The sequence below is a fragment of the Phocoena phocoena genome, chromosome 1, assembly GCF_963924675.1.
Source record: "Phocoena phocoena chromosome 1, mPhoPho1.1, whole genome shotgun sequence".
NCBI lineage: Eukaryota > Metazoa > Chordata > Mammalia > Artiodactyla > Phocoenidae > Phocoena > Phocoena phocoena.
Window position 1 is genome coordinate 151,915,100 of NC_089219.1, and position 27,890 is coordinate 151,942,989.

Consider the following 27,890-nt stretch of genomic DNA (forward strand, 5'->3'; position numbering starts at 1 on the left):
CTTGCTCAGAATCATGCAGCAATTTCCTGACTGTTGCCAAGTACACAGACTCAAGTGACCACATTGCTCCTCTCTTCTCCTAACTGGAACTCTCCCACCCTGCCCCTCCCTGCGGCCTAAGCTCTAAGTGCGGTTTTCTACCTTCCAGGTCTCCTCCACCGCCATCCTGAATTAAAGTCAGACAACCCCAGCTTCCAATCCCGTGCCACCACTAGCAGGCTGATGACGGAGATACAGTGACACCATCGCTCGTAGCTTTTCATTCAACAATTCTTTATTGAACATCTACTATGTGTCAGGCACTGTTGTTGACCCTGAGAATCCACTTGTGAACAAAACAGACATTAATCCTGCCCTCATTAATCCTGACACTCTAAAAGGGGTGGGGAGGGGCAACAAAGAAAATAAGTAAATAAAATATATGGTATGTTAGATAGTGACAAGCGCAACAGAGAAAAATAAAACAGGAAAGAGGGATGGGGTGTGAGAGGTGGGATGTTGCAGTTTTAAACAGGGTGTTCAGGAAGTCTTCCCTGAGAAGGTGACATCTTCTGGGAAATATTCTGAGTAGGCACCGGGGAGGGAGCTAGTCATACAGAATCTGGCGGAAGCATGTCAGCAAGGGAACGGTAGGTGCAAAGGTCCTGAGGCAGAAGTGAGTTTGGTACGGTCTGGGAACAGCAGTGTGGCTAGAGAAGAGAGCTGATCACGTTGGGGCCCCTCGGGATTTGGGAGGCTTTGCGGGGTTGAGTGATTTGATCCCATTTAGGTTTTAATTGGCTCCCTCTGGCTGCAGCAGGGAGCTCGGTCAGGAGGTGATGGCTGGGGGAAGCGTAGAGCAGTGGAGGTGGGGAGAAGTGGCTGGATTCTGGGTATATTTTGAAAGTGGAGCCAGAGGGATTTGCGGACAGATTGTATATGGCGTGTGAGAAAGGAGTCAAGCAGGACTCTGAAGGGTTTGGCCTGAGCAACTGGGAGGATGGGTGGCCATAGTGGGGATGAGGGATGCTAGGACTGGAGGTCTGGGTGGGGTTTTAGGCACGTGTTTCACGTCCAGTGGATGTCTGAGTGGGGATGCTGAGCGAGCTGACACAAGGAAGACACCCAGAAAACGTTAGCTCTCTTTTCTCTCTTTCTTTTTCTCTCGACTTCCTGCACAGATGTAAAAATGTACCAGAAAAGAGGCCCATATAAAGCGCATCAGACACATCCCTCACAGACATTCTTAGAGCCCATAAGGCACGTTGAAGTCTTGGGATGGAAGAGGACCAGGGAACAGGGAACATGGTTGGCAATCGGCAGGCCTGAGCCACCAGATGGAGATGGAAAGGCCAGGCAGGAGGGGTCCCCCCAATTATTGACGCAACTCGGCAGGGCCACGCCGGGCAGGGGACCTGGGCCTCCTAGCTGACTGCTCTTATCCACGGGGCAGGCCAGGCTGGCCCACGGGCCCACCATCCAGGTAGTGCAGAGGTGGCCTGCCGCTCCCCACCCCCTGGACGACCTCTGCCAGGCCCCAGAACTAACACCTGCCTCTAGGCTGGGACACCTGGGCGACCCAGACCGGGAGACCATGGAGGCAGAAAAGGAGATCGACAAGAGCATCCAGGGGAGCTGGGCCACAGCCTCCCTCTCACAGAAGTTTGGCTGCAGACTGGTGCAGAGGGAGGAGGGCAGCTTCACTTCCTAACCTCCAGGGAGCCAGGCTCTGAGATTCCTCAGGGAACCTTTATGAGAAGCCCCTTTGCCTTCCTCCTGAATAAAGTCCCACTCACAATAAAGCCTGCAACCCATGGTCCTTCAAGACCTGCCCCCCCGTTCCTCTCGGGCTCTGTTCTCCCCACTCCCCAACACAGCATGCAGTTCAGGTCCTGGGTCTTCAGAAGCTTCCCAGAGCCCCTAGGACCGCAGGGTGCCCATCTGACGGGTACACTCCATGCAAGTGCATCATCCACGAGATCACAGTGAGGACTTCCCTCGTGCCTCCCTCATCAGGGGTGCTTTGATTCCAGTGCCTAATGCTGGCCACATACAGCGGGCCTGGCTGGCTGTTTCACCAGCACATGGAGCACCTGCTGCATTCCAGGCACATGTCAGATACTTTTCCAAGTCCCTCTTTTGGCTTTGTTTCCTTTTCTTTTAGTGCTCAGTCTCTGTGAGTTCAGGGACAGGGGAGGAAGGACGTAACTTCCAGCTGCCCACTTTCTGAAGCCCAGAGGGTCTGACCCTTGGTCCCAAAGGCTGACCACCAGCTAGGATCCTTATGACATTCTCGGCTGCCCATTTCCTGCCCCCACCTCAGCCACTCAGCCACTCTGGGCCTTTGGGCGGGTTTCAAAACAACTAGAGGCCACAGCTGACCAAGTCTGCAGACGTCATGAGCTGAGACTTCAGAGCCACTCCCTCCTTGCAGTAGAAGTGTGCCTGCAGGGAGCCGGCAGATACCATCTCTTCCTTCATCTTCTAGCTGACCCTGCTTTGCACAGCTTGAGGCTTTAGCTTCCCTAGTTTGTGACAAACCTCAGGAGAAGCCAGTCACCGCATGACTGGCTGGAGCTGAGAGGCAGTGGGAGAAGCAGAAGCAGAAGCAGAAGCAGAAGCCCTGGAGCCCTCATCACTCACCTCATTCCGCGAGCTCTTGCCTGGATGAGAGAGGCTGTCAGCCTGGGGCCTTCTGAGTGGTCAGAATCAAGGGGACAGACAGGCCTGTGGTCACTCTGCCAGCGAACAGATGCTCTGGACACAGGGACAGAGCTCAGGGAAGATTCTCACAGCCCCTGTTGGAGCGCAGGAAGCAGGCGGGGAAGGCCTTCCAGGAGCAGGCAGGACTAACCTGCGAGAAGCCGGTCAGGAGGCGAAGCGTCTGGGGCTCAGGGTGGCCCCTGCCCTGGACAAATGCACCACTAGCCTCCACGGCGTCCTACCTGATGCAAAAGTCCCGCAGTGAGGGCCACGTGCTGCCCAGCCCTGCTCTCCAAAATCCTCTTCATTTTGGAGTCATGGAAGAAGTCCCAGCTCTCCCACCTACTAGCACTATGACCTGGGAAGGCACCGATGCCTCAGTTTCCTTTTCTGCTAAATGGGGATAATGCCTAACCTCCTATCCAATTGCCACTGGCTGCGAGACCTAACTTTCTCCGTTGCTTTCTGATGATGTCACTTCCCTATTTTAAATCCTTCAATATTAACACCACCCTCAGGAAAAAGTCCAAACTCCAGTGGCCAGAAGACTAGGCCTCCTGTGTTTTGACCCCTGTCTCCTCCTTGTCTCAGCTCTCACCCCTCCCTGGGGGGTCCAGCTTTATGAAATGTACTTGGCGTTCTCAGGGTAAACCACACTCACGGCCCACATGAACCTTCACTTGGCCTGGGATGCCCTTCCTCGTTTCTCCCTAGGTAAAAACCGCTGCCAAGCTCAACTCAAGTGTTGCTTCCCCTGGGAAGCTGCACGTGGCCACCCGTCCTCCCTCAAGGTAAAATGAGATGCTTCCAGAGCAGCCTGTGCACATTCGTAACTAGATGGTGATGTCTTCATGGCAAGAGCATGGTCTCAGGCAGCTCTGCTTCCCCAGCGCCTCACGGTGGAAGGAACCCACCAGGTGCTCAGCCAGTGTTTGTGGAATGAATGAACACACGGCTGAATTAGACCGCAGCCAGTGCACCATAATGACTCGTTCAAGCCTCTTTCCTCTATAGACATTTAAACATTAGGGCCATCGAAGACAAAGACCTTTTGGCACCTTGAACCTCCAGAACACTGTCTGTCTGTGTGCAGCCCCTTTCACTCTCAGGCAGGCCAGGGACCTGTTTCTACGTCTATCTTCTCCTTGTCAGGCCAGCCCCACTCTCAGCAGGTGGGACTTGAGCCCACGGGGATGGCCTGGTCCTGCCCTCTTTCTGGGCACACTAGAGCAAGCCCGGGGGTCCGTCAACCAGCCCTGGACTCTCTGGGACATCTTCCCTCCTCGCTTCTCCTGGCTCTCAGTGGGAACTGGAACCCAGGGACCTGCGGGCCCGGGACAAGGGGAAAGTCAGAAAAGTGTTCCCATCTTCAAGGCTCCTGTCAGGCATGACCTCTTCCTGGACGCCTTCTACGATGCCCCTCGTGTCCTCTCTAGCCTGAAACCCTGCTGGCCCAGCCAGGTGGGGGCCCCTCATCTGTGCTCCCACGGCATTCTGGACGTCCCCAAGTAGCACCCTTCGCTCCCTGTACTGTAGCTGCTTGTCTGTTTCCCTAGTTTGCCTGCGGGCTTGTTAAGGGCAAAAACTGGGTCTGACTCATCATCAACACCCCCATGTGCCTGACATGGGGCCTGGCACCAAGCAAACCCTCAAATGATCAGTGAGCAAATCTATAAAAGCTGAAAATTCCTGGTTCTGGGAGCTGTTTGGAGGTAAGAGGGCTGCCAGGAGACTGTCAGTTGCCCACTGGACTCCAAGCCTCATCTGTAACCTAGCCCTCCTTCTCCAGCCAACTCTTCCCCATGGTAGTGGGGGGAGTGTGGGCTGGGGCAGAGGGGGCAGCTTCCTGCCCAGCAGCAACTCCCCCAGCGAGGTCTGTGGAGGCCTCAGGGTTGGCAGGTGCCACAGCACAGTGAGGGATGGACAGGGGGTGTAAACGATCCTCAAGAGAGGTACCAACTGAACATGCACCGAGTTGGGGCCTCCAGGGCTTGTGGAGAGGGGCTTGGCAGACCTTGGGGCCCTCCTCATGGGCTCCCAGCCCCTAGGGGCAGATTTCCATGGCCTCACAGGTCAGGTGCACTACCCAGGCTCAGACCTTGGCCTCGACCCCTACAGATGACCCCTCCTGACCCCCCTGCCCCATTGGTGTGGGCCCCACATCAGCCCCGCTGATACTCTGTTCTTTTTGGCTTCCTAAGGCTCAAGGAATGAAGCCACATATATCATCTTCTGGTATTTTCTTTTTAGCCTTTTCTGGAGACCCAGCTAAGGCTGGCCTGTAATCTCTGTGGAGGCTCTGGATTTCTAAGTGATATGATGGGACAAGGTGCCCTTCTGTCAGCTCTGGTCCTGACCGTGCGTAACATCCCAGACCAGAGGCTGGAGCAAGGAGCCAGCGCAGGCAAGATCTCTGTCTCCCATGTCTGCTTCCAGACCAGGCCTGCCTCACCTCTCAGACAGAGAAGACCCTTTTCCACTCCTCTTAGCAGCATCCATTAAAGACCCTCAAGGAAGGTCCCTCACCTACTACACAGTGTTTTTAAAATTCCAGAGTCTGGAACCTCTTCTTAGGTCTTTCTTCCTAAATCCCAATGGAAACAGCTCACAACTGTTTCCTCTCTGTTTGCTGATGCCCACCATCCTCTATACAATCAGTAGGAGGAGAAATAAAGAGCGTCCAGGTCACCTCTCCTTCAGCCTTCCCTTGTGCAGATTGAAGAACCTGTCGTGGGATCTTTGTAAACATCTCTTTGGTTTTCTCGCCATGCCCAACTTTAGCAACGGAACGGCAGGGGCCTTCAAGCTCTGGCATCCCGGGGGACTGCTCAGTCACGTGAGCAGGGAGGGCGGGAGGGGAGGGTTTCCCAGCACCTCCAGACCACAATTCTATTTATACTGCACTCCCAGGCCTCCACCGCCACCAGTTTGGCCCAACAACGCCAGGCCCACATTCTGAAGGACCCTGGCCAACATTCTCCATCCTTTAGGGCAAGCGGGCTTCCTCACACTCAGCATGGCCGCCCTCTCACCAGGCTGGGTCCAGGCGGCCGCCTCGGCCTGGACCACCTCCCTGCTCCTCTCTGTCTCCAAGGCCCCCTCTGGGATGCCTCTGAACATCCTGCAGTTGTTCACCTGTTCTTTAAACGTCCCATCAGCGGCACCCGCCGCCCAGAGCTCAGGGGTGGCGCTGGTTTCTCCTAGACCCTCTCTCACTTCACAAGTATCCACTCAGCACCAGGCACTGTCCCAGGCTCTTGGCTTGTCTTTCCCTTCCCGAGCCTTCTGGTTCTCCTGCTTCTTTCTCCCTCCCTTGTCTGGTGGACTTACTTCCTCTACCTGTCCCTGAATGTCGGTGTTCCTGAGAGTTCCCTCTTTGGCCCTTTGTTCCTCCCCATCTACACTCATCCTGGTGACCTCATGCTCTCCTGCGGTGGAAACCACCACCCATGTGCTGATGACTCCCAGATCCACAGCTCTGGCCCCACCAAGCCCCTGAGCCTCACACACACAGGCCCAACTGCCTGCTGGGTATTTCGGTCTAGATCTTCCCCTAGGGTCTGAGATCCTAGAATTACCCCACTGGGCCTAGGACAGTCCCCGAGACAGCAAATAGTTTGAGATGTGTATTTAAATGAAAAGGGCATTTGTGTACCACTTGTAAAAGCTGTATGTGTGCTAGATATACATGTGTCATACATGTACACTATATAAATATATGTAAATACACTGTATATAATCCAGAAGGATATAAATATATATATATGTGTGTGTGTGTGTATACATACCCCCCCCACATACACACATATATATATTCCAGAAGGATCTAAGTTAAAATGCTAACAGTAGTTATATAACAGGGTGGCAGAATTATGGGTTATTTTAATACCTTCTTTTTGCTTATTTGCATCTTCTAATATTTCCATAATGAACATTCACTGCTAATGTTAAAAGAAGAAGTAACGGGGCTTCCCTGGTGGCGCAGTGGTTGTGAGTCCGCCTGCCCGATGCAGGGGACGCGGGTTCGTGCCCTGCTCCGGGAGGATCCCACATGCCGCGGAGTGGCTGGGCCCGTGAGCCATGGCCGGTGAGCCTGCGCGTCCGGAGCCTGTGCTCCACAATGGGAGAGGCCACAGCAGTGAGAGGCCCGCATACCACAAAAAAAAAAAAAAAAAGAAGAAGAAGAAGTAACGCTTCTTTTTAAATGAAAAAAAGTATTTTTAGGTAGATTCCAGAACTATTTAGTGCAAACATTGGGAGAACTATGGTTTTCTTGAGCAGGGTCGGCAAACTTTTCTGTAAAAGGCCAGACTGTCAGTATTTTAGGCTTTGTGGCCATATGGTCTCTGCCATTACACAGCTCTATCCCCATAAAGGACCCACAGACAAGATGTACATGAATGTGTGGCTGTGTTCCAGTAAACCTTCACTGTGGACACGAAACTTCGCATTTTATGTAATTTTCAAGTGTCACAAAATATTACTTTCAACTTTTGAATTTTTCCCAACTACTTAAAACTATAAAAATCATTCTTAGCTCACGGGTCGAGTAATATAGGCTGGATTTGGCCAAGAGCCATGGTTCGCCAAGCTTTGCCCTTGGGCATCAGTGCCTGGATGGCGTTTGAATCCGGCACCCACTCCTTTGGGAAGTACTTATTTTCCTCTTATCTGACAAGGAGGAGGTCTTCCAGGCCTTTCTCATCCACTGAAGCTGTGGCAAGGACCAGCTGCCCTGGCCTCAGCTGGGGGAAGGCCCTGTGCTGCAAAGTTTGGGGGATCAGAGGCAGAGTCCCTCCCGGGGTCTCCGAGCACAGCTCACCTTGCCAGCAGGATTGGCAAAAGCTGGAACCACAAACCAGCCATCCTGGACGGAGCTCTAGAAATCCCCTAGTCTGTGTCCTTGTTTTTCGGGTGAAGAACGGAAGACTCAGAAAGGGGAGCGAGCTGCCCAAGGCCACTGGGTTGATGGGGCAGAGCTGAGACTAGAACTGAGGGCTCGTGACTTTGAGTTCCATGCCCTTTCTGCTCACCCAGGGTTGGAAAGGATGGCAAGGACCTGGCCGGAGACGGCATTCTCCGCACCGGGCACCATTATCAGGGAAATCAGCAGCCCACTGGAGGGCTGCCTTGCACAGGGAAGGAGCCAGGCAGGTCTGGCGTCAGCCCACAATGTGGCACCCGGCCCAGCCGTGGCAAGGGGTGCTGCCAGCTGGGCTCCGTGCCAGTAACAGGGAGGGGCTCAGGGCCCCCTTTCCTGGCCTCAGCCTAAGGCCTGCTAGCAGAGGGGGTCTAGAGACCCAGCACCGCTGATGTCATGAGTGTGATGCCCTCCAGTGCAGGACCTACCACCTACCTGCTTCCAGGCACTGGATCCTGCCAGGATGTGGGGAAGGACAGCCACGTCCCCTCCTGGGCCTGGTCACCCAGCAAGAATCTCCTTTGCTGGGTGGCTAGGGCCAGAGGAGAGAAGGAGCCCCAGTTCCTGAGGGGATCCCCAAAGGCAGGAAAGGGGAGGCTCCTTTAGGGAAGCAAGGTGTGAGGACAAAAATCATTCTGGAACTTTGCCAGAGCTTCCCACAATAATGATAAAATGGAGAGGACGCTCAGGGTAAGGGAGGGTAGAAATGCTTTAAGAACAGAGTTTCCTGCCCAACTGAGGGCCTGAGCCCTGGTTTCTACAGGGATGAAGGAGAGGCCAGGGTCCTGAGAACTGCCAAATGTGGCCACTAAATCCATCTGCCACCACCCTGGATAATGACACCAGGCAGGGCAAAATTCAAGGAATATTGTGGACATTATCTCATTGGAATTCTCACAACCACATGAGGTAATACTATTACTCTTTCCATTTTCTAAATGAGGAAACTGAAACTCGGGTGAGCAAGTTCCTTCACCTAAGGCAACCACTTACTGAGCGACAGCGGCAGGATTTGCACTGACCCTGGAGTCCATACACTGCCCCCACCCACGGTGAGCAGGTGACACACACTCCACACACAAAAATGATGAATGAGGGGCTTCCCTGGTGGCGCCAGGGTGGTTGAGAGTCCGCCTGCCGATGCAGGAGACACGGGTTCGTGCCCCGGTCCTGGAAGATCCCACATGCCGCAGAGGGGCTGGGCCCGTGAGCCATGGCCGCTGAGCCTGCGCGTCCGGAGCCTGTGCTCCGCAACGGGAGAGGCCACAGCAGTGAGAGGCCCGCGTACCGCAAAAAAAAAAAAAATTGATGAACGCACCAGCTGGCCATTGTCGGGTCATGCTGTCTACACTGACCCCTCTATTTCCAGGGAAGACTTTATTTAATGTTTGAAGGGTGGGGTGGGAGCACAGGGTAAAACCATTATCCAGAGTTCCAAGAAAGAGGGTCTCACCACTGTCCCTTCAAAAGTTTGGGCCAATGTCTCCAAGACCAGGGTGTCCTGTCTCACCAGGGTAATTCATGCCATCGGGAAGCCTCAAGACCCTTTTCAGTTCAAAGGCAATTCTCACACCCGCCTCCTCATTGCTCCTCCTCCGCAGACAGAACCGTGGAGATTTCAGGAACAGATGCACTCTCCTTCAGACAGGAGGTCTGGCTGAGATGCGCCTACAGCTTTCCCTCTTCCTGATCTGCTGCTGCGCCACTGGCCAGCTCCTGCCAGGCCCAGCCACTGGCTCTGTCATGCTCCTGGGTCCCAGACCCTCTGCCTGAGCTGCCAGGAGTCCAGCCTCAGAGCTGGGTTCCGTGTGTGCGCACACATGCGCTGTGGGGACCAGGACAAGACCTCGGTTTGCTCCCACCCCCTGGAGATGGGAAAATGCCTACTCAGCAGCTAATGCCAGGAGGGCGAAGGGTCCAGGGTGGACGGGGGAAGAGAAATGTGACTCACACCCAGCAGGGTGAAGCTAATCGGGTGAGTCTGGATCCAGGCCAGCCACTCCCTCCTGGACAACAGAGCAGAACAGGGACTGCAATTAATTAAGTACTGGGGGAGGGTCTTCTTACCCCAGGGAAAGGAGACCCTGCCAGAGGCCCTCAGAGAAGGGAGCTGTTGGGTTTCCAGGTCCCACCTCACTCATCCTAGAAACTGGGATAGAGGGTAAGGTACAGTCCCACGGCACAGACTCCTGGTCCTCTCCTGGCAGGTTCTCATCCAATTGGTATCTCACCCCACCCGCCATTCTCTTACACAGAGCCCTCCTCCCCAACCTGGAGGAACAGGAAAGATACTCTCTAAGGGCCCGGCCTGATGGGATCAGGAAAGCCTGCCTCCGTCTCTACTAAAGCCAGGTACAGTGTGATAACTAGGAATTCCCTTCCAAATAACAAATACAGCTGCCGGTTATTTAGCATTTGCCGTGTGCCAATGCATTACTTCATTTAGTTCATGCAACAAACCTCCTTATTGTGATCCCCATTTCACAGATGAGGAAACTGAGGCTGGGAGAAGCTCAAGAGTTTGCTGGGGAGAGAGAAGTCACACAGCTGGTATTGATACTTGCAGGAGCTGGGCTGGTCCTCTCCTTTAGGCCTCAAACTCAGGGAAGGAAAGAAGAAATCCACGGAGGGATGGATGGAGATGCTGGACAAAAGTCCAAAACAGGGTGACCCCAGAAAGTAGAGGCACAGCTGGAGTAGGAGCTGGGAGAAGCCAAGCGAGGCTCTGCCCTATAGTATGGGGCTTGTTTGCCTGGGCACAGGAAGGCCAGCTTGGCAGAGGACAGTCTGGGTCTGTCGAGAAAACAAATGCAGCCATAAAGGCAGCTTCATCTCCTCAAGGCCCGATGGGAAGGCTTCCAAGGCAGGCAGCTCGATCAGTCCCATGAGATCTTAGACCAAAAACCTACTTGTTCCTCAGACCAGGTACCCTCTCTCCTGCAATCCATGGAGAAGCTTGGCTCTGCCTGACACAGGATACGGGGGAGCCTCCTTACTCACAGCACCAGCCCCATCCTTCCTTCTCCAAGGACTGCTATAGAGTCAGACAACTCCAGAGTAGGCTGGCATCTCCCTTGATGGGGCAGGAACTAAGAGCCAGGGGGCTTGAGGTCAGATGAAATGGGCTGGATCCCACCTTTGTGGATTTTGGGAAGGTTGGTATCTCAGAGTCCTTGTTTCCTCACCATAAAATGAAGATAATAATACCTACTTCATAAAGCTGTGTGGCACCCAATCAATAATAAATGCCCAGTCAAAAATAAAATCAAAAAATGGTAGCCACTGAGGCATTCAGAAATCGGATGCAACTTACTGAAGTCTACTCTGGCTCTGGAAACCCCAGTAAGTCTGGGGAAGAATGAAGGCTCCTGGTGGGGCGTGGGCAGCCAGCGGGGAGAGTCCCAGTGGGCAATGAGGTTGCAGGGCTCGGGGGAGGTCAGCCTCACAGGCTCATCAGCTGCACAGGAGGTTGACTGGGGCAGGGTAACCCGAGACAGTAGCTCTGCTGTAGCAAGGTGACCCTCTCTCCAGAACACCTTCAAGATGCAGACCCAAAGCCAGGAGCCAGTGTTGCCTGGGACCATCTTCGCCTTCCCCCAGCCCTAAGCAAGGTGGTCCCAGCCCCCTGGCCAAGGCAGAGGAAAGGTAGGGGATCTCTGAGGACATTTCTGTCAGCCAGACATTCCAGGCATCCTCGTCCTCGAGGATTCTATTCCCTCAGTCCAGTGTCCGGGAATGTGCTGTGTGCCCATGCCCAGTGGAAAACGTCACACGAACATGCCAAATCTCACAGGGCGCTGACACAGGAGGGGCAGGCTGGTGGTGTCAGTGAGTCACAGGGCCCAGGACACAGTTGGGGAACTGCTGAGGGCTGGGCTGGGGGTGGGGCTGAGGTTCTGGGAAGCTGACCCCCACTCCTCACAGCCCCAACTCTCCCACCCTTGCTGTCGGGAAGGGGCTCAGACAGAATGAGAAAGAGGTCACTGGTGCCTAGCAGGGCGTTGACCCCAAGCACAGAAAATCAGTTACTGTCTCAACAACCGGACTCCCACCACAAAGCCTGCAGACAGCTCCAGAAACCCCCCGCCCCTAACAGGGAGAGAACAGAGGCCTCCAGCGAGGCGGACCTCAGATTTCTGATTCCTGACCATCTCCCCCGAGACAGAAGAATCCTCAAGCCACATCTCCCAACAGGCCACCCACCCTTTCCCACCGCTGCGTTAACCCTTTGCCCGCTGCTGCTGGGTGGGGAGGTGGTACTGCCCCTTTGGGCTCCCGGGTGGGCAGGGAGAGAAGAGGCACAGTAAACCCCAGAGGCCCCCACTCGGCCCCCCACACACCCCTCAGCGCTGGAACCTGCAGGGCTTCACGTGTCCTGTCCTTCCACCTTCACCCCAGGGCCCTGGCCTCCCACCCAGCCACAGCCTGCCTCTCTGGAAAGTTCACCGGAGCCCAGAAAGGCCTTCAAGGCGGGATGTGGTCCCACACTGGCGGATTCTCCCGTTACCGGAGACTCCTGACGCTTGCCCTTCCCATAAAGAAGGGAACTGAGAAAGCGCCTGGTTCCCGATGGGGTGGAAAACTTTGCTTCCTAGGAGCCCGGGGGCCAAAGTGAGTACCGGTGGAGACTCCCGGGAGTGGGGGGGTGGGGGGGGGCGGAGGATCTGAGAAGGCAAAACAGTCCTCCCTCCTAAGCACCTGGAACCTGGGACTGACCTTTGCAGGGCATCGCCCACCCCCCAACACTCTTGTCCACTCGCCTCGTGATCTCGGACCTCTCCGTGTCGCTCCGGTATTTCCCTCCAACCTCTCTCCCCAGGGCAAAAGCAGAACGGCGCCTTTAAGAGCCGCTCCGCTTACCTTTGCTTCGTTCACCCGGCGCCGCGGTGCCCCCTCCTCCGACCTCCCCTTCCTCCCCCGGCACGCCGCCCGCCCAGCCGGCCGGACACAGCGCGCCGCCCGCGGGACTCACCGCGCGTGTCCTGGGGTCCGCGGCGCGCCAGCTCCAGCCCGCGACGGCCGGGGTGCGGCGGGTCTGGGCGTCGTGCCCTGCGCCCTGCTGGGGTCCCTGCCCGGGCTCGGGGCGGCTTCCCCAGCTCCGGAAAGGTGAGCGGCTCCCCAGAGAAGCTGCAACCTGAGCTAGAAGAGGAGGAGGAGGAGGAGGGAGAAGGGGAGGGGAAGGGAAGGGGTGGAGGAAGGTGGGGAAGAGGAGGGAGGGGGAGGAGGAAGAGGAAGGGAAGAGCCCGGCCCCCGCCAGAGTTTTTCACACGTACAAGTTGACTCCTCCCCCGTCCCTCCCGCCCTGCCCACTGCCGCTGCCAATCCCCAGGGCTCCCTCTGCCCGGGTGCCCACCCCTTTCTCCCACTCTGGGAACCAGGGTCCAAGTGCCTCTTCCGGTTTCGTTCCTAGGCCTGGCTTCTACCAGCCCTGTGGGACTGGCCCTGAGAGCCTACACTAGGGGATGAGGCCCTCCGGACTCACCCAGGACTGGGGCCAGGGCACGGGGTGATTTGCTGAGTGTCCACCCCTAGGTGTAGCCCTTCCAACCTTCTGAGTCTGAACCTGGATCCCAGCACCTGGCACCGCAGGAGCTAATGTGCATGGCCAGGTCCTGCTGGTCATTTTCGTTCTTAGAGTTCTTGACAACAGTATTCCTGGCAGGGCTGTCCCTCTGTCTTACCTTTAGGTAAGTAAAGGTAATCATCACTCCCACTTCCTCCCCTGATGAGAAATGCAGTTTGTCCTTTTGGAATTAAACCCCGCAGGCCAACTGAGAATCATCTAAGAAGCCTTACAGAATAGCTAGTTCTAGTCCAGCTTTCATTTTAGAGAAGGAGAAACTGAGACCCAGAAAGGATATTGGATTGGCCCAAAGTCCCACAAGGTTAGTGGCAAGCCATGATTAGGATCCAGGCCAGTGGCCTCTCCTCCTCTCCCTCCACCATCAGACTTCAGGGATCGAAGGAAAACTGGGATGGAATGAAGTGGCCCCATCTGGGCCCCTCCCAGCCCTGCTTCCTCCTGAAGAAGAGATGGGCACCAAATCAGGGAGGTCTGTGGCCTCTGCCCTGCCATTGGACATGGCCTCTGCAGTCTGGGGGCCCTGTCAGGGGTCTCTTGAGGAAGGGTAGTCTACAGTGGGGATGTGTTTCTGTTGAACACTTTCTGACGATTGATCAAAAGTGAATGCCACTTCTTAAGTCCTAGGCTTTGAGCCTGGGGCCCTTTCCCTAGAGAGAATGAGTTGTTGAGGATAGGAAAATTTTCTTTCTGGAAGACATGGGCCTGAGTTTTGCCCTCCAACATCAGCCTGCATCCAACCTGTAGCACAAGATCTCTCGCAACTCCACAGGGCTTGGACTTGGGAGGGAGAAGGAAGACACTGGGCCCATCAGGAGAGTGACTTGTGGGTAGTCTGCAGGGCCACCTGGCAAAGGGCCTCCCAACTCTTTGCTACCTATGTTTTCCCTGCCAGGGCATGCAGATTTCCTGGGCACACGCGCTCTGAGAATAAAACTGCCGAGTGTTGAAGGGTTGCAAAGAGCGGATGGATCCAGAGTCTCCAGGCTTTCAGGAGAGGAAGCAACCTTCTTGGCTCCATAATCCACGTGTGTGATAAGAATACTAGGGTTGCAGGGAGGAGTCCATGCAGAGGCAGGGAAGGAGCTATGCTAAGCGACTGTATTTTAGAGGACTAGAGAGAATGAAGCCAAAGGAACCAGGGGGATGGATGAGGTCAAGAGGTTTCAACAAAGTCTTCTGAACATCTCTTATATGCCAAATAACGGCCAATTTACTGGGCACGAAAGAAGAATGAAATGCAGCCCTCCCCCTCAGAAAGCTCACCGTCTCATGGGGCAGTAAGTGACCAATTCCGGGGTGGAGGGCCAAGGTTAGAGCTGTGGCCGCCTGGAGGGGTGGTTCTGCTTGAACTGAGGGTTACAGGAGGAGAGGGCAATGGAGGGGAGGAAGGGCTTTTCTGTTTTTCCAGCAGGGATAAGATGTACACAGTGCAGGGGTGAGAAGATACGGCTACACAGCTCTGTGAGGCCAGAGCTTAGAGTTGGTGGGGCTGGAGGTGACTTCGTAAAGGGAGGCAGGTGCTGGATTTTGAAGACCCTTCTACGTACACCGTGGCTAACGAGCCGGGACCCTCTCCTGACAATACAAGGCAACCTGGAGCATTTCAGAGGAAAGAGGTATCACCAGGTCTGTGATTTAGGACGATCCTTCTGGCAGTCAAGTGGAGGATTGATGGTGGGGTCAGATCTGAACATGCGGACCCCAATTTCAAGGCTGAATCTGGTGAGACATCATGCAAGCTTAGACTAGTGCAGTGGCAGCAGGGAGGAGAGGAGGAGAGATAGTTAGGAGACAGGGTCACGGAACATCGCACCTAGAAGTTAAGGGAGTGGAGAGTGTCAGTGTCAAGGTTGGAACCACTGGTGTGATAGGCCAAGCCGGGAGCTCCTTAGGGATGTCTCGATTCCCAGAACTTCCTTGTATTGGCTGTGTGCCCTTGGGCAAGTGACTTAAACTTTCTGAGCCAAGTGTTGCAGTCTGTAATCAAAGATACTAAAATCGATGTGTGTGCTTGTGCGTATTAAAGATAATGTATGCCAAGGCACAGGGCTTGGCTTGTAACAGGAACTCAATAAATAGGAGATGTAATTACTGTTGTTTATCTATTCAGCAAACATTTACTGAGCACCTGCTACGTGCCAGGGTCTGTACCGGATGGATCCTTGGGATTTAAATCTCAGTCCCCATTCTTATGCAGGTCAGCATCCCAGGGAGAGAGATGTGCAGAGGAAGAGTTCCTTAGCAAGGCAAAGGTAACTTCCAGAAGGAATCCCTTAACTGTGCCCAGGAGAATCAGGGACAGTTTCACAGAGGAGAGGTGACACCTTAAATGATGTAGGGTCAGCTACCTGCTCAGAGACTATCACATCAGCCCCCCCACCCCCTGACGTGGGATTGCATTTCAGAATCTTTGAAATCTTCAGTTTTGAAGGCAACGCCTTGCTCCTTGGGGTTGGGGGAGGGGGATGGGCTGCAGATGGGTGTCTATATGCAGTCTGTATGGCAAATGGAGCCTTGGGAGCCCCAGGGAAGGGCATGAGCAAATGGACAGGTAGAAGGGGGAGCCAGGTAAGAGTGACCATAGGCATGTGGGTGGAGCTTGCTAGCAGGATAAAGAGCCTACGTGTGTGTGTGTGTGTGTGTGTGTGTGTGTGTGTGTGTGTGTTTGGCTCATCCTAATTTTTCGGCTCCCTTTCTCTGCCCTTCGGAAAATTGCCTCCAAATCCTCTGGTGACCCCACCCTTCTCCCACGTCAATTTTCTTTCCATACATCTCTCAGTAAGCCCAGCTTAGTAGAAGCAGCACTACCTGTGTCCTCCACTAAGGAGGGACTCCCACGCTGCTGCCCCACGAACCAAAACCTCAGGCTTTAAAGTCACATAGACGGTATGACCTTGGGCAGTTACTCACATCTCTGGTTTGCCCGTCTGTAACATGGAGATGGTAATAGTCTCTCTCTCGGGGCTGATGTGAGGTTTTCATGAGATGTAAATCTAGCGCCTATCAATGCTTGTTTCCCTTCTCTGCAGCCCAATAACTGGCTCCTTGCAGAGGGTCAGACAAGACTCTCCCAGCTGGGGGTTTCCCCTGGTCCTCCAGCTCCTGGGGCCTCTCCCCTGCAGGCCCCTCCCCTCTGCTAGCCTAAAGGGTCTGCTGCATTCCTGGGAGGCTCTGGTGGCCCTAGCACAACAGGCTGGCAGGCCTGAGCAGCATGACAATGGGGGCCCCAGGGGCAGCCCAAGCCACTCTTCCTTCTGATCCTGTCCCTCCTCCCCACTGCCAGTGACATGCTGCTGCTCTGGGTGCCTGAGGGCTGAGTGGGGAAGCTGGAAACAGCTCTCCCTCACAGACTGTGTGGGCAGCGCATTTGAATAGCTTCAGAAAACTCAAAGTTCAAGCCCGCCCCACTTTCTCCTGGGAGGCGCAGCATCCAGACAGGGAGAGTTCAGCCAACAGAGAATCTCCTTCCTGCAACACTGCTGCAGGCTCTCCTCCTTTCTGGTCCCTCCCTCACCCAGGCAGGCATGGTCTCCAGAAGCACTGCAGGAACCCTTGGAAGGCCCAGAGACCTGACTCTGCCCCTAAGGTGCAGGAGTCATTTCTTTATCTGGGCCTCAGTTTTACTCCTCTGCAAAATGGGAATAACGTGAATGCCTGCCTCTCAGGAGGATTCAATGAGAGTGTGAATGTCAAAGTGCTTTGTAAACTATAAAAAGATCTGCATGTGTGTGGGATCATTAGTGGTTGGCCAAAGAGCCCTTCTTAGGCTTCTAGGGGACAAGTGGAGACAAGAGAAATGAGAAACTAAGTAAAAACAGAGAGAAATTCTCCCCAAGGGCATGTATGTCCTTGACAGGGAGGGGGGAAAGTGGCAGCAGAGACCTGAGCCCACGTACCAATCCCCTATGGCCTAGCTCCTTAGGCTGTACTAGTCAGTTGGAAAAGCAGGATGTGGCTGGACTCAGCCAGTTCTTACTCCTCCACTGAAGAAACCCAGGCCATTGTTTTCCAATGACACGTGGAGAGTGGGGATGAGTAGGAGAAAAATATCATTTACCTGATTCCGTTGTGATTCCGGTAGAGAGCCTGGAAGTTTCCACTTTATCGCTGCACCAAGCATCTTCTCCTCACTGTTTGTGCCACATGTACAGGCACATGTGTACTTGTGCATGTGTGTACACACGTACACACACACACCGCCCCCCATGCACGACCGCGCCAGACCTCAGATCCGGCAACAGCTGCATCCCTAGAGGGTTCTAGGACAGGGCGGACACGTAAACAGAGTCAGCCAATCACAGCCCTGTTGACCCTAGCAACCATCAAACCAATTAGAACCCCACCCCTGTATCCAGCAGTGCCTCCCAAACATACCACACACACACACACACACACACACACACACACACACACACACACACACACACACACACACACGGAGCCTTCAGGTCGCTGCATTACCACAACAACGAAACCACCACACAGAGCTGAGAAAATGGGAAAGTGGCCCTCAGCAACGAGACTGACAGTCACTGGGGTGAGAATGCAGGCAACCCTGGCTGGGGTTAGGTCACTGAATAGGGTCCCCATGCAGGATGAGGGAGAAGAGAGGCAGCTGGTCCACCTAGGCTTTCTAAGTAGCTTTTTTTTAGACATGGGCCTCAGTTTGCTCATCTATAGATGAGCTCCTGCTTGTATTATAGTATGTGCTCAGAGCATGTAATTACTTTTCAACTAATAAATAAGGATGGGAACTATAGATTTTCTTTTCAGAAAGCCTGAAGAATTTTGAATCTTCTGAGAAAAAGAAAGTTGATTGGTCCCCAGAAAGATCTAAAATCAAACCCTAAAATTCAGCTCATGAGTAGATTATAGAGTTGGAACTCAGTTCAACTTGAAAACCTTACTTGGTATCTACTGTTTGCCAGGCACAGATGCTGACTTTGGCTATGGCCAGGTGGACTTTGAGAGGCCTGCAGAGCGTGTTGGTGGAGAAGTCTGGAAGTCCAGGAGACCTGTTGTGTGGACCTGGAGGCAGGTGCTGGTAGGGATGGCAGACCACCTTAGGGAGACTCTGCTCAGGGCCAATGAGAAAGCTGAGGCTTGAACACTGTGTGCCCCACTGCTGAACTGGCTTCTCGCTTCCATACCCCAGAATCCTCCTTTCAGCTACCACAGCGTTTATCTTAGTTAAAAAGGAAAAGCTGACAATGGGCTCCTCTGCCCAGCTGCATCTGATAACGCCCCAACAGTGGGCCTTTGGGCCCCTAAGACGTCCTTTGGAATCTGACGAACGCCGAAGAACTTCCTTCCTAGAATCAAAAACACATATGTGCACTATTTTTCATTCATTTTTGGGAGCTCTGGGCCGCTTCAGTCTCATTCATGGAGTTGCTTGTGGAGACATGGCCAGTGAGGCCCCTGTGACCTGGCCTCTGCCTGCCTCGTCAGCTCATCTCGACCTCCCCCACTGATTTCGGCCACATCAAACCGCATGTGCTTCCCTTGCACACCTACTGTGTTTCACTGCTTCATGACTTTCATATGTTGTTCTCACCAACTACAGGGGCTTCCTCCTGGTATCTAGTTAACTCCTATTCATTCTTCAAAGCCCAGCTCAGGAGTCACCACCTCCTTGACAGGGTCCTCGATGCTGTCCAGACAGCCTTAATCACTCAGCAGTGTGAAGCGCTTCTGTTCTGTCTACACACTTCTCTCGTTGAGCGCCCCCCAATACATGGGGACTCTGTGTCTGTCTTCTTTACTGGGGTATGAGCTTCCTGAGGCCAAGGATCACATCTTTAGCCTTTGTATTCCCGGTACCTAGTGTATAATAAGCCTGGAGAACCAAAACGGTGGGACCGAATTGGCAGAGGAAACAGAGCTGACAAAGGAGGTGGAGAACGAGCCAGGAGTCAGGAGCAGAGAGTGTGTCGAGAAGGAAAGAGGCGTCAGGAGGAGCCTGGAGGTCAAGGTAGTTAAGGACTGAAAGGCATCATTGCATTTGGCAACTAGGAAGTGAACAGTCCCAGTTTTCCTGGGACTCGTCTAGTTCTAGGATGAAAAGTCCTGGGCAAATGGAGGTGGTTGGTCACCCAACATTGGTGACCTTGACGAGGGCAGTTCTGGAGGGTGGGGTGGGCAGAAGCCTGATGTGGAGGGCCGAGGGGTGACTGGAAGGTAGGGAAGGGAGATTGGGGGTACTGGCGACTGCTGGGCCGTTAGGCTGTGCAGGAGTGGGGAGCCGGAGAAGCCTGGGGGGAGAAAGCAAACAGAGCTGGTGTCAGGAGCACCGTGGGCATCTGGGTGACTGCGTCCTGAGCGGCTCCGAGCCTGCCATCTCTGTCACCCAGCTGCTCCTCCCACCACCCTGAGATCCGCCCAGCAGCAGCAGCTTCCCATTCTCTGTGTCTGTGTATTTTGTCCAGTGAGCACAATGGGTCCTGCACGGATAGGTCGGGGCTCCTCTCTTCTTCTGAGTTGTTATTTAAAAGTCTTCATTGAGCTTGGGTATCTTGTCCAACTAACGAGATCCTGAACTTCTCGGAGGCAGGGATCACGTCCTCCCTCCCTGCCTCCCTTGCCTCCCCCTGCCCTTCCTTCAGTAAACGCTAATTAAGTGCTACCTGTCCAGCAGTCGTGATGATGGGTACAGCTCCTGCTCTCAGGTGTCTCACAGTCTGGGATCGGGGCTCCTGAATGTGGGGAATTTTATACCCTGGAGCAGCGGAGAGCTTCAGAGGGTCTGAAAATCCATACTGTTGTAGGCTGATACTGACTGTGTGTGTGTGTGTGTGTGTGTGTGTGTGTGTGTGTGTGTCAGAGACAGAGACTGCACGATTTTAAAGAGAGAGACTCTACAAACAAACATATTCAAGTGGAGTCAATCTGCTGGATTCAAGTCTTAACTGTGGGATATGGCAAATTATTCTCCACCCTGTGCCTCAATTCCCTAATCTGTGAGATGGTGATCAGAGAGTACCTTTCTCATAGGGTCATACTGAGGGTTTAATGGGAAATGTATGTAAATAACTTAGCACGGTGCTTGGAACAGAATAAGAGGACAATTAGTGTTAGCTATTATTCTTTTGGAAAGAGAGCAAGAGAAGCATTTGTGAGACTCTCAAAGGGTTCTATGATCCAGAAAAGACCAAGAGCGAGCGGTCCAGTGGGTGAGGCTGACCTGTGTGCTGACCTGTGCGAGGCATGCTGTAACGGGTGCTAAAGGGGCATTAGTCTGAGGGGCAGCCATGGCACCTTGAACTTCTTCTCTGCGTCTCCGAAGCACCAAGCGGCTCAGGACCCTGCTCTAAACAATGGCTCAGGCGTAAAGACTTTGAATGGACCCCCTTGTGGCCATTGAGTAGCATGTTCAGGTTGGAACAACATGTGAGGAGAGACCAGAACTCCTTTCTCCCAGTTGGAGGGATCAAAGGGGGAAAAAAAACGAAGGCCTTGCTCCCGATCACATTAAAAAGCAATACCTCCACAGCAATTAGGGCCCCGTAAATTACAGAGCGTTCCTCTGTCAGCTGGCTCGGCACTATCTCATTAACCGGGGTGCCAGAGACGCTGCATGCCCTGCCGGGAGCCGACTCATTGCCAAGTGCCTGCTCCATAATTAAACACAAAATCCCAGTTTCTTCAAGGTACCCGTCCGCCCCTTCTGGGGGATAGGGAGGCAGTGGACAGGGCAGGGCAAGGGCAAGGGCAAGGCTTGGCTATAGGCCCTGCTCAGGGGAAGGGAAACTAAAGGGGCGTGAGTTGTGAGTGGGGAGTCCCAGTCACTCCCATGGCCTTGGGAGGAGATCTGGGAAGTCCTCAGGGAAAGGAAGTGAAAGGGCATGGAGCAAGGGAAGGGACCCCACCTTCTACCTGGACACCCAGGACCAAGAGCAAATAGGCTAAACTGGCTTCCCAGGAGATTCTGAGTTGGACTTCTGGAAGGGAAGTCTGGGAAAGGTGGGGAGTGGGGGGTGGCCGTGAGGTCTTTGCTCCAGGTGTCTGAAAACATCTAAGCACCCCACCACCCAACACACACACAACACACACACGCACCATACACACACACACGCACCGCACACGCGCACCACACACACGCACCACACACACAAACACACACACACACTATCCAGGGACTGATGGGGATGGTAGCTGGGCAGGGGAGGACTCAGGGGGTGGGACAATACAGCCCCCAGAGGCCCTTGTAGCAAGAACTGGAGTAAGGGCTGGGCCAGCAGACAGGTGCACAAGATGGAAATATAACAAGACATGTGTAGGAGAAATCATTTGACAAGCCACTTAGGGCACAGGTGAGTACCCTTCACCGTCAAGAAGGCTCTAGTAACAAGAGAGTGGGGTGGGCAAAACAGCAGAGCTTTTGCTTTGCTGAGTGGGGAGCACAGACCAACTGGGAAGGCAAGAGGGGCCAAGGGTGGTCCCAGCAGTTCTTCTCTTCCCACCCCCACAGAGCCCCTGGCCTCTCTTCTAAATCCACTTTGAACAAGTGAAGAGATATCCTCATGAAGGGGTGCCAGGTCATCAGCCTGCCCTGGACGCCCACACGTCTCCAGCCAACCACGACCACCAGCCGAAGGACGGAGAAGACGCTCCAAGGCTCCTGTAGCACTTCTTCCCACGCTGCCGCGCAGGGCCCGGAGTGAGGATGGGGCAGGAGAGAGGAGACTGGAGAGGAGGCTGCCTGGGGCCTGGGGAGCACCACGCCCCCTAGAGTTCTCTCCCCTCTCCCACTGCCTGAGCGGCTTGGGCACTGCTCTGGCAGCTGGATCCTGATGGAGAAGGACAGCGCCATAGAGAAAACATTCAGCACAGGCAAGACGGCCCGCTCACTGGGGCCAGAGACAGGGAGACCCAGAGGCCAGAGCCGCTGAAACCGGGGCATGAATAGAGGTAGATGCCACTTGGCATACATCTGCAAGGCATTTCATGTTAAACCGGGCAGCTGGATCGGTGGCCAGTGCCCAGCTAGAGCCCAGGGAGCTAACTGCGGAGAGTCAGAAGAGTGCACAGAAACCCCGGGCCAGCCCCTCCCCCGTGGTGGTCCTCCTGGCTCTGACTGGCCCCAGACCAAGGCTGCTGCCCCTCCAGCCCTCCCCAGTCTGGGGACGGCAGGAGGGTGAGGACAGCCTTGCAGTGGTGACTCACAGTGCTGGCCTCTGAGGCTGGCACAGCCCAGAGAAATGCCAAGGCAGGCCGTGCTCCTCTCACCCCCTCTCAGAATCCCAGCACATCAGCAGCCCTGGGCCAGGCTTGGGGCAGGTGCCCAGGGCAGAGGGAAAGCAGCTGCCCCATTCCCACCTCAGCCTGGAGGAACCGAGTTTCCCAACCCAGCCTATCCTGCCGGGACCAGCTGGGAGCCCTTTGCCACCACACCTTGTGAACCCAGCCCGGTGACCATTGTTCCCTGGAGCCACAGCTCATATTCCTGGGGGCTCCTCCCAGGCCAGCTTCCCCTTTTCTTGCAGCCTGGGAGGGGCTGGGGCTCCAGAGCAGCCAGGTGTGGCCTGAGGGGTGGGAGGGGAGCCGGGCAGAGAGGAAGGGTCACCATGGGTCAGGAACCAGAAGCAATCTGGACAGGCCCCGGGTTGGGGGGCACGCCTAGAGGAGTGAGGAAGAAGTAGGGAGTTATACCCACAATCCCTTTTTCTCTGGGGTGAGCCCATGACCAGAACGGTGTGGATTAGCAGGGCCTCCCAGGAGCACTCCCTGTCTGAGTGATGGAGCAGGTACTAGGCCTGCTCAGCTCAGGTATACCTGAATGATCAGCTAGGTCCAGGGCCCCTACATCTGAATGAATGGGAATGTCTGATCAAAATACATCTGACTGTGCCAGGTACTACCAGGTGAAAATGCACCTGAGTGGCCAGGCAGTGGTGGTAAGTGTCTCCTTGTGAACAGGTGTGACTGGGTACAATACCTGAATATACCAGGCTGCCCCAAATCAGACCTGAGTGCCAAATGACCTGGCGAGAAAGACCTGCTCCAGGGAACCAGCTACTCCAGGTGACAGCCCAGACTCATAGGTTGGTACCTGGCAGTGTCTGGTGCAGCCAGGGGAAGGAAGGGATTGGGAACAGTCTGGACCCCCAGGCCTACACTTTGCCCCAGCGAGCTTGCCCCTGGTCCCTCTGAGACGCTAATAGCGCTCAGCATTTCTTCCTCAGGATCCCAGCCATTTATGAACCCACGGCTGCGCTCTTAAACAGCAGATGACTGAACCTGATTCAATATTTATTCCTGGAGAGAGGGCAAAAGGGCAGGCGTCACCCTAGGCAGCTGAAGCTGCAGTTGGCTGGGTTCTGGGGGAGGGAAGGGGAGGGGAAGGGAGGATGTGATCTCTTTTCTTGGGCACCAGAGGGTTTCTCAGACCTCAGGTGTGCCCCCAGGCAACCATCTCCCTCCTCTTCCTGGCATGGGCTGGGAAGGACTGGAAGGGGACTTTGTCCCCAGGGAATTGTCCCTAAGAGGGTGAAAGTCGAGTAGATGAGGGACCTCAGCCAGGAGCTGTCAGAAACCCAAACCTCTCCCTTGAGATAAGAAAGCCCCCAGGTCCTGCCCAGGACCCAGTGGGAGGCTTCCATGGAAGGAGGCCTCCCTGCAGGGAATGGTCAGCCTGCTTTTCCCTGAAAGGAGGCGGGGAAGAGGAAAGCGGGGAACTGGGGTGAGACCCCTCTGAAGAATGAAAGTAGGTGGTGTCTGAGCAACAGGGCTGGGCTGCCGCCCCAGAAAGGAGTCAGCCCCACCGAGACTCTGTAAGAATCCAGAAACTTGGTAATTTCCCCACATTAAGCATTGTAATTCTCCCTGGCATGATTAGCAATAAACCTCGAGAAACTCCACGTTCTTTAAGAAAGAGGAGCCAGAGATCTCCCTCACTGGCCAGGCCTGGAGGAGAAGCCCCAGAGTTAAGAGTGAATTTAGGCTGTTTCAAAGAGGGCAAGGAGGAGGGCGAGGTGGGGAGGGGTCTTGCTGAAGAAAGAAAAGGTGGGGTAGGGGTGGCAGCCCGTGTGTTTTCCTGATGGGAGCTGACTTTACTGGGTGCCTGTTGTGTGTCAGGCACTTCATGTAGATCCTAGTTAGTCCTCACGATAACATTAAGTCGATATTGTTATCCCGTTTTACAGATGAGGAAACTGAAGCTTACGAGAGTTCGAGTGACTTTCCTAGTTACCTAGTGAGAGGCATAGCTGAATACAAATCCAGGTCTGACCGAGTCCAGAGCATGTGTGCTTTCTGCAATGCCCTGATGCTCAAGCCAGGCTCCAGGCCCCCTCCAGATAACACAGCCCAGAACAGGGCAGGTCAAACCAGGGGAGGGAGTCTCTGCCACACCTGAGTGCCCACACGCAGATGTCGTGACCCCGGCAGCCCCCAGAGACTGTGCATCAGAGGCAGCACCACTCAGGAGAAGCACACAGGTTCTGGCCTCAGCTCAGACAAATCTTGATTCAGATACCACTCATTAGCCTCTGTGCCCTTGGGCAAGTGGTTTAACTTCTCCGAGCCTAGATTTTCTCATCCATGAAGAGGACCTAATCATGGCTACCTCATAGGGCTATTTGAGATTTAAATGAGATACTGGATATAAGGAGTCTAGCACATAGTAGGTGCTTAATAAATGATAGAGTTTCTGGCAGGGCTGACTTCTTGGGCATGTAATCATGCATCACACGGGACCCTGTGCTCAGAATGGCCCCACGCTTAGGAGGCTTGGTTTAATGCTTTATTGTTGCCTTCTTGAAATTTTTAATACTTTTTGAATAAGGGGCCCAGCATTTTCATGTTTTATTGGGTCCCGCAATCCTGCTTATTGGTCTGGGTTCAGTTTCGTGGATCCCATACTCTGGAAAAAGATTCCGTTTCATCATTTCATGGTTTTCTAAGCCCCGGGAAGTATTTCTCTGCCTACCCTTTCTGCCTGTGCTGTTGCTTACAAGAAATTCAGAGAGAGCAGTCTCACTTTGGTTTCCAGCACCAGTAGGGTGGTGGGAGAAGGTCACCCCCTCCTCGTTCTGAGGAGGACCGTGAGCCTGGGCTCCTGGGAATCAGCATCGTCTCCCTGATGCCAGCAGCCCTGTTAGGATTAAAGCTCCCTAAGATTGGGAGCTTTAATCCCCTACGCAACTCCTGGGGCGAGGGCCGCTGGTCCGGGCAGAAGCAGAGCTCTGAGCAATGTCAGGAAATGATGGGCAGGGCAGACCTCCAGACACGGCAGTTCCCAGGACTGGAACCCGAGGTGGAGCCAGAGGCCACTCTCCCTCGGTGCAGACTGCTCCGAGGCTTCTGACCTCCAAGGCTCTACCCATTAGCTGTTTTTAGACTCCAGTTCCCAGGAGCCCAGCGGTTTGCTAAATTGGCAGCCTGGGCTCACCTCTGAACTCTGAGAAGCATCCTGCAGGGGAAATAGAAACTGATCGGCTGCGAGGCTGTCTGTCATCTCTCATTCGCTCTCAAAAGACTTACCACATTTCTAGGTCTAGGAGCCTTTTACAAGAACACCGGAGCAGGGTGAGGGAAGATGAGAGAGAAGATAGTGGAAGAGGAGTCTGGGGTGCAGCTGCACAACCAGGGAGAGGAGTCATAAGCCCACCCAAAGACCACGAAACATCACAGTCAGAAGGGACCTTTGAGAAACTGAGTTCAGAGAGGGAAAGTAAGTTACCCAAAGTCACACAGTGAGGACTGGGACCTGGGTCTCCTAATGCCCAGTCCGGGATCTTTCCATCACATCATTTGTCTTCAGATTCAGAAACAAATTGGGGTAGTGAGAGAAAAAAATAGACAGCTCCCCTCATCTTCTATACATACACACATATATTCACAAACAAACACTAATTCCTCCTGGAGACTGGTAAAGGGAGGTGCTAGACCCTGGTCAGGTAAAAAGGGCATCAGTGTAGGGAGGTACGTGCCCTCTGACCGTACCATCGGCATGGCCTCTTGAATCTGAGGCTTTGGGGTGGCATGATGTGCTATGCTTCTGCCAGGACCGTTCTCCCAGTGGCTGATCTGACAAGGCTGCTACCTTTCTGAGTCCCCAGGCTGAGATCTTGGGGCCTCTTCATGGGAAGGAAGGACCAGGAAAGTTTCCCATTTAGTGTGGGTTTTAAAGATAATAACATTAATTGCTAATATATATTAAGCACTTTATATATGCCGGCACCATTCTAAGAGATTTTCATGTATCAATTCATCTAATACTTACACAACCCTATGGAGATAGATACTCTCATTGTCCCTTTTTATTTTTTTAATTTATTTATTTTATTTATTAACTTTTGGCTGCGCTGGGTCTTCATTGCTGCGCGCGGGCATTCTCTAGTTGTGGCGAGCGGGGCCTACTCTTCGTTGTGGTGCGCAGGCTTCTCATTGCAGTGGCTTCTCTTGTTGCGGAGCATGGGCTCAAGGCATGTGAGCTCAGTAGTTGTGGCGCACGGGCTTAGTTGCTCCGCGGCATGTGGAATCTTCCCGGACCAGGGCTCGAACCCGTGCCCCCTGCATTGGCAGGTGGATTCTCAACCACTGTGCCACCAGGGAAGCCCCATTGTCCCTATTTTAAAGTTGAAGAAACTGAAACACAGAGAGGTTAAGTAACTTGCCCAAGGTCACAAAGCTAGTAAACAGTAAAGCTGGGATTTGAACCTAGGCAGCCTGGGAGTGGATAGCCTGTGCGCCTCCATCACTCCCCAAATGAGTACTACCTTTGGGCTCCTAGTTCAGTGCTCTTGGCAGTGTAACACCTGCTTGATCCCCATCCAGTAGGGTTTTAGTTAGAAAAAGCTATGTATATTTCTATTTACATATACATTTACCCTCTGATTCAGCTCCCCTTTCCTCCTACACATGGGTGCCAGGCACTGTTGTCCAACCAGGAGGTAAATCTACAGTTGGGGGAGCTATTTCTCTCTTCAAGCCCCTCTTTCCTGCCCCTCAGAACACCCCTTAGTGGCCTATGCTGCCACCTTCTGGCCACAGAGTGTTAAGACAGCCCCTGTGGGTGTTTTTCAGCTGTTGATTCCCAAATATATATATTTTTTGTTATTCCAGATTTTTTCCGGCTTTAGTGAGATGTAACTGACATATAACATTGTGTAAGTTTTTTTTAAAGATTGGATTATTTTTACTGACTCATAACGTAGCTTGAAACACAATCTAGAGACCCTTGTCAACACCAGCTTTTTCCCCCCATTTTTAACTCAAGTATAGATGATTTATAATGTTTCAGGTGTACAGCAAAGTGATTCAGATATATATATATATCACTATTGTGTAAGTTTAACGCATACACAGGTGATGATTTGATACACATACATATTGTGAAATGGTTACCACAGTACCTTTAGTTAACACTTCCCATAGTTAACTTTTTTTGGTGGTGAGAACTCTTTGCCCAAATGTTTATCTTTTGAGACCCGGGTATGTGTGTTCTGATATGTACGGCTTTCGTACCCCAACACCCTGTAACTCCCCTAAGTTCAGAGCTGGCACTAGAACCGAGGGCTCCTGGCTCGCTCCTGACTCAGTCCTCACATCACAGCACCACACTGTTTCTTCAACAAGGCAGCAGAAAACACATACAAAATGAGGGCCTGGAGAAGGACAAGACAAAGATCACATGCTGGCTGGTGCCAGAGTCAGGATTTAGACCCACGTCAGGGAGGCAGCAATACCCAGGGGGGCGGG